This window comes from Equus asinus, chromosome 23 (genome assembly GCF_041296235.1).
Source record: "Equus asinus isolate D_3611 breed Donkey chromosome 23, EquAss-T2T_v2, whole genome shotgun sequence".
Classification (NCBI taxonomy): Eukaryota; Metazoa; Chordata; class Mammalia; order Perissodactyla; family Equidae; genus Equus; species Equus asinus.
The window spans coordinates 7,835,468-7,842,243 of NC_091812.1; the positions used below are offsets into that span (position 1 = coordinate 7,835,468).

At 50.5% G+C, this 6,776-nt stretch overlaps 1 protein-coding gene across 2 annotated transcripts in view; it reads right to left on the reverse strand.

The window, feature by feature from the left end:
- The window catches only part of LOC139041734 (annexin A11-like), a 39,054-nt gene extending 37,461 nt beyond the window's left edge, over positions 1 to 1,593 (reverse strand). Inside the window, exon 1 of one of the 2 annotated variants that reach the window (XM_070495909.1) lies at positions 1,355 to 1,592. The gene's annotated coding sequence lies outside the window, so the exon portion shown is untranslated. Of the gene's footprint in view, positions 1 to 1,354 lie in introns of both variants that reach the window. The other variant, XM_070495910.1, reaches the window with a different exon arrangement.
- Between the last annotated feature and the right edge of the window lie 5,183 nt (positions 1,594 to 6,776).

Below are 6,776 nucleotides of genomic sequence, written 5' to 3' on the forward strand. Positions count from 1 at the left end.
ACTGAATCCTCACAATAACCCCAGGAGGCAGGTATTATTAGTACCCGTAGTTTAAAGATGAGGAAACCAAGGCACAGATACTGGTAAGAGACGAGATTAAGGAGGGATGCAGGAGCCCAAGGTAGTGAGCACCCAATGCCAGGGCAACAAACTGCCCTAGCACCTCAGCTGGCCTCTCTTGTCAGGGAACCCCTTGTAGCACAGAGAATGCCTTGAGGGAAGAGGCCATGTTAATCCTCCCAGAATCCCCAACAATGGACTGAAGCAAGGAAGGAATGAAGATCATAATCAGGCCAGTCAGGAGTGAGCAAAGTAGCATGCCCTGCCTGTCCAGCTCCTGGACTCAGCCTGACCCTGCCCTGCAAGCTTCTGTTCCTGTTGTGTGGGCAGGGCAGGGGCTCACCCCTCACGGAGCCACTCCATGCCCAGGTCAGGGCAGCAGGGAGCAAAGGAAGGCTGCGGGGCGACAGCAGAGTGGCTGGCTACCATGGATTTCTAGGGTCTGTCCTAAAACACCCAGTCTCCATAGACAGGTCACTCATCAGAGGGGCGGGGACAGAAACGTCTAGGGCAGACTGCTGCCAGCTTAGGCTAGCACTAGCTAGCTTAACTCCTCTCCAGTCTCTAGATGACGAACTTCACAACTCTCCTTTAAGCCAATAGACGGGTTTCTACCTTTTTAAGCCCTCAGAGGGCTGGGCTGAGCCGAGGGAGAGATAAAAGTCCAAGAATCCTTCCCTGAAAATGTAGTTTAAGATTGGAGAAGAGGGAAAGGCAGAGACGGTAAACACAGGTGAACACAGCACCTGGATGGATCCCACGTTCTCTCAAATAAGGTGCCTTACAAACTCCAGCACTAGCAGCTCCCAGGAATTTGTGTCCTTCCAGTTCCGGAGGAAAGTTCCTGAAGGCAGCCTCCTCTACTCTCTCCTCAGCACAAGTCTTTCCCAGAAGGGCACACATACTCTCGAGAACTCAGCTGGGTCAGAGGGCCCTGGGCCACCGGCCATCCCCCACACCAGCCAGTCGCCTTCTGGTCGCTTGTTCACCCAGTCCCAAGCAGGCCTAGGCCGCACAGGACAATCCCATGGCCCTACACACCAGGGTACGGCCTGTGCACCGCCCACCCCACAGGGAGGGCACCCCCCGCCGCTTGTCTAGCTGAGCAGGCAGGCCGCGGCAGCCTGTCCGGGACCAGCCCTACACCCGTCCCCGCCCCCATGCTGTGCAACCAGGAAGCCGCAGGGCCAGGCCGGGAGGGGGCGCGGGGCTGTCCGGGCCTCATCTGCGGGGGTCGCGGCACACAGCCGCCGCCCCGTCCTGTGCCCCCGGGCAGCTGGGGACCCTCACTCACCGGGCCACTGGACAACGGGGCGGGGGACGGCGTGGGACGAACGGGGATGTGGGCAGCAGCCGCTCTCTCCGCGGGCGTTCGGGGTGCGGCGCCTTGGCTCAGCCTCAAGCTCCGTCCCACTCCCGCTCTCCAGGGGCACTTGGGACACTCCGGACTCCCGGACGCCGCAGCCGTCTGGGCGGGGCGGGAGGAGAAGCCCGCTGTGGGGAAAACTGAGCGGGCGCGGCCGCTCTAAGAGCCCCGGGGCGGGGCGGGGGCGTGGTCTGGGTGCGGCCCCGCCCCCAGGTGAGAGCCCAGGCCAGTGGGTGGGGACCAGCCTCCAAGAGGCGGGGGAAGGAAGCCATAGGCCTTCCGGCTCCCGAACTGAGGAGGGCACAGCGAGGGTTTGGAGGTCGGCGTGGAGCTTCTACTATCCTCCACCTCCCTCGACGGATCCCGCCCTACACCGCACTAGCGGGGAGGGAATTCCCCAAGCCCTTTCCATCTTCCCGATGTGCCATTGTTAGTGACTCTCTTTAAGGTAAAGAAAACTTTCTGCATTAAGAAGGTCACACACAGTATGCAAATAGGGGTGGGGGTGGGGAGAGTAGAGAAGCCTGACACACTGCCTCAGCCACGTGATCAAGGTCAACGTCAAGTGATCAACCAGCAGTGATAGTATGTACTCCGTTCTGGTCTTCCTCCCAAGAATACATAATTCTAGTCTAATCGTAAGAAAAACATGAGAGAAATCCCAGTTGAGGGATATTCTACAAAATACCTGACCAGTACTCCTCAAAACTGTCACGGTCATCAAAAACAGGGAAAATTTGAGACAAGTACTGTCACAGCCAAGAGAAGCCTAAGAAGATATAAAAACTAAATGTAATGTGGTATCCTGGTAAAAATACATTAGGTAAAGACTAAGGAAATCTGAATGAAGTCTGGATATTGGCTAATAATGCATCAATATTGGCTCATTCATTGTAGCAAAACCACCATGCTAATATGTTAATAACAGAACAGAATAACACAGTGTTTGTGAGAACTCTGTATTCGCAATTTTTCTGTAAAATCTAAAACTGTTCTAAAAAAAGTTTTTTTTAAAAAAAGGTCATGCACTTAAGATATAAATATATGGTAATTATAAAAGATTTTTTAAAAACTGAGATTGACTCTTCACTTCCCCAACCCACTTTTCGGTGTGCCCTACCGGATCTTTCTCTTTACAATACAGTCTTTGTGTGTTGTGTATAGTATATTCACGTAGATGTATTGTTTATGTTGGGGAAGTGGGAGAATTCCCCTCACTCTTTCCCTTAAGGTTCTTATGACCGGTCAAATAATTAAAAAGGCAGGTTAGCAGGAGGAAATCAAACAAAGTTTAATAACATGTATATATGGGAGAAACTCAGGAAAGAGTGAGTAACTCAGCCATCTGGCTGAGGCTACCTGTTTAAATATCCTCATCCATAGACAAGGAGGATGTTGGGAGTAGTGATTTGGGATTTCAGAGGAGAGGAAGACAATTTACATGGAGATGGAAATGGAAATGTTTGTCAGACAGCTTTTGCTGGGCCAAAAAATGGGTTTGTTGGTGTCTTTCCATCAACACCTATTTAACATTATACTATAGCTATCATATGGTATGAGCTCCTTCTTGGAACAGGGCTTCTATGTTAAATTCTTTAGGCAGTTTGGGGGAAGGTTGAATGTTCTTCCTAAGTGTTTCTGAGCCTTTATTGTCTTCAGCTCAAAATAATCCACACACATCAGAGTGGAACATCTTGAGGCAGCCTGCCCTGAACCCCATTAGTTACAAAACAGTGGTGCAATTATTTTTCTGCAATGTGATTTTTTTACTCGTATCTTGGAGAGCCTTTCCATGCAAGCGCACCTGGATCAACTTGGTTCTTCCTAACGAATGCACAGTATGCACCATCCTGCGGGGCACCATTCTTTATTACCTAGTTCCTTACTGAAGAACAGTAGGTAGTTGCCTGTTTGGGGCTGTTACAAATAAGGCTGCTGGTCCTATTTGCATTTTAACAGGAAATGAAGTGGGAAGGACTGGCAGCTCTAAGCTGAAAAGGAGGCTCTGGCCTCAGCTCTGCCCATGCAGGGGTGTGGGTACCTGACAGAAGCCGTGCCTGGGACAGACTGGCCACTGCCCCACTACAACGCTGGGGACCCAGTCATCTTCTGGCCTCTCCAACATACCCCCTCCCTCAAGTCCTGGCTCTTTTTCCGGCCTGGACTGCATTTTTTGGACATGAATGGGTGGGCGAGGGTGAGACTCAGGCTAAAGGTTCCAGAGTGACTCCGAGGAAACGCTCACTGGAGCAGAAGAGGAGCGGAGGGTATGAGGCACCAGGAGACTCCCAGGAATCATTATTACTCTGGTGGGGGCGCCGCAGCAATGCAGTAGCAGGCGGGACTCGGGGCGTGGGCGTGAAGTCTCCAACCTAGCCGCGGCCTTCCAAGGGGAGCTTCTCTTTCCCTCGCTATCTCTGGGCAGGGGGATTTGTCCTGGAAGGTCACCTGGCGCCGACCCAGCCTCCCCTGCCTGGACACTCTGCGCCAGAGCCCCCGGCCCAGAAAAGGCGAGCTTCTTTGAATGGCTCACTTTTCTCCTAGCTGAGAAAGTGCTTCTTTAAATACCACATTAAAAAATAATAAGTCATTTAGGATGGAATTCCTTCTGTATGTAGCACACACTTTCATGCCTCAGAACTGAACTCTTCAAGTCCAGAATGGTGAATAGCTACCACTGTGCTCACCTTTTCATGATTTTCACCCATTTGTTTTCAACAAACCTGTGTTGATCCCCACCGCGGGGGAAGCACTGTGTGGGGGAAAGGACGCTAGATTTGGTGTTCAAACACCTGGGTTCTAGTTCCGATTCTGACATTTGGAAGTGATGCATTCTCCCAGACTTGGTTTTCTCGCCTATACAATATTCAAAATTACCTATAAAAATCTGTAAAATAACCCCTGCTTCATTGCTTCTCAGGACTGATAGAAACATCAAATGAAGAAAGTGCTTTATGAAAAGGTCACATTCCACGGAGCTCTGAGTAGTGTTACTGCACAGAATTGGAGTTCTCTGCGTGGTGTTGCATAAACAAGCCGATTGATTGTGGCGCCAGCCTTGGGGGAGAGTCAGCTTTGATTCTGCGAGATGGATCTGCAGGGAGACAGGGAGCATGTGCCCTCAGAGCTGTCTCCCTGATTCAGGATTTGGGGCAAAATGTAAGGGGTTAGGGAGAATAGGCTGGCACGTGGAAGTGCTCCTGGGACAGGCTTTGATTGGTGGGCTTCAAGTATTTATGGTAAGGTTTTAAACATTTATGACAGGCCTCTAAACATTTATGACGGGGCACTAAAAATTTTTGGTGAGGTGGAGGAGGATCTCAGGCCAGTCCGACTCCTCACCCTTTCCAGGTAGGATAGTTTTCCTTTTTCTCGATTTCTTGTCGGTTTCTGACTTGCTCCTCGAACTTTGGAAGGCCTGCTACATTCTCTCTAGACACTGGTTTCTGCCCTGTAAGATTATCCTTGGTTTTACCTCTTACATTTTATGTAGATGGCCAAGTGGGTGGACAACCCCAGAGAAAGTCCTGGACTCCCTCCCAAGTTGAAGTTGCCCGGGCAATCCTCTGATGCGCAATGATCATGTGATCTCCTAGAACTCTGCCCTGCAATGTCAGAGGATTGGTCATAATCGTGTCTCTGCTGTCCCGGCAAGCTCCACGGACACACGGTTTCCTGGCCCGCTTGGAGCAGTCTCATAACTCACCCTGCCCACTTAGCCCAGCCTTGACCTTCGCTGCCGTCTTTTGGCTTGTGAATTTCTCTGCCTTTCAAACGTTCCAGCAGAGTCTGTCCAAAGACGGACATCATCTTTCATTGTGGATTATCCAGGTGTGATTTCTGTTCGCCTTCCATTTTCTGGGACCTTTGTCTCTTTTCCATAGGAGAATCGTCATGGTATTTCTCGGCTATCCCCCTTAGACATGCTTATCAGTCCGTTCCCCTTCATTCCAAGTGATTCATTTGGCATTTCTGGAATCACCGTATGTTGTCTAGGCCGAGGTGTGAGTGCTTTCGTGACTCTTGGTTGTTGTCTTTGAATTTGCACCGGTCACTTGAAGGAGTCTTTGCTGTCATAGCCTGGGTCAAACTAAGCACTGGGAACACGTGGTCATCTGGGTTGGTTTGACATCCTGAGGTCACAAACTCCAAACTCGAGGTGGTCCTGGCATCCCCCTTCACGGACACAATGTTTCCAAGACAAATTAGACGAATCTGATGAATCCCTCTCTCCAGGAAAGATATTTTTCTGTCTCCTTTCCGGATTTGGGAAGTTTCAAACTTCACCCCTGATCCTGGAACGTTCCCCCAGGTGCCGTCTAGATACGGGCTTACTTTATTTCTATAGGCTGTGCCATTTGTTTGCCTTACATCCTCAGTCCTGGCCTGTTTCTTTTTCTTGAAACAGAATTGTAATGTTCTCATTTTCAGCCCACTTCCTTACATGTGGTGTCAAAACACATAATCAATAATCCTTCTACGGCAAGAGGTAGGGGGAGAGAATTTCGATGGAGGCAAACTGAGCACACTAGCCTGGGAGGGCAGCCTTCACGAAGGAACGAAGCCCTGTGGAAAAGGGTGCTTTTCAGCACCCTTGTAGAGCACTTCCAAACAAAGAGACGTAGCCCAAGCGTGACGGGGCTCCATTCCTTCAAGGCTTCCAAGACATCTCTTGGGACACATTAGCATGTACCCGGTGGGCCCCCGTGACGCCAGAGCTATGGAAAGTGAGACTGATCTGCAAAGAATGCCAGGGGCCTAGGAAAGGAGGCATCGAGTCTTCTCTTCAACGTCCTCAAGACCTCATTCTTGACTTTGGCTTATGCTTAAGGCAGAAGGACCACGTAGGTCTGAGAAGGCCCAAGTCCGGCCTCTTGCTTCCAATCAAGTTGCAAGCTTGAATCAGCATGGCCTCCCCATAGACTTGAATAGATGACAACGTTCTCCTCTCGGGGCTTGTCCCTCTATTCTCGCTTCTTGCCAAGGATTCCTTTCTTACCCCTCGAATCAGCGTCTGTTTTATGTCTTCCAGTTTCTGTGTCCGCTTTCTGTTTCTCAAAGCTGTTTCTGGGTATCCCTCCCTGTAATAGCCTAGCCTAGGCCAATCCTCAGTCTGTAACCGTGCGGCCATCTTGGTGGACATGATCCTCGTGATGTCATAAACAACCTCAAAATTCGAAGTTGTCCTGACAACCTGCGTGCACACAGAGTTTCAGAGCCATCTCAGGCCAGTCCGACTCCTCACCCTTTCCTGGTAGGATAGTTTTCCTTTTTCTCGATTTCTTGTCGGTTTCTGTCTTGCTCCTCGAACTTTGGAAGGCCTGCTACATTCTCTCTAGACACTGGTTTC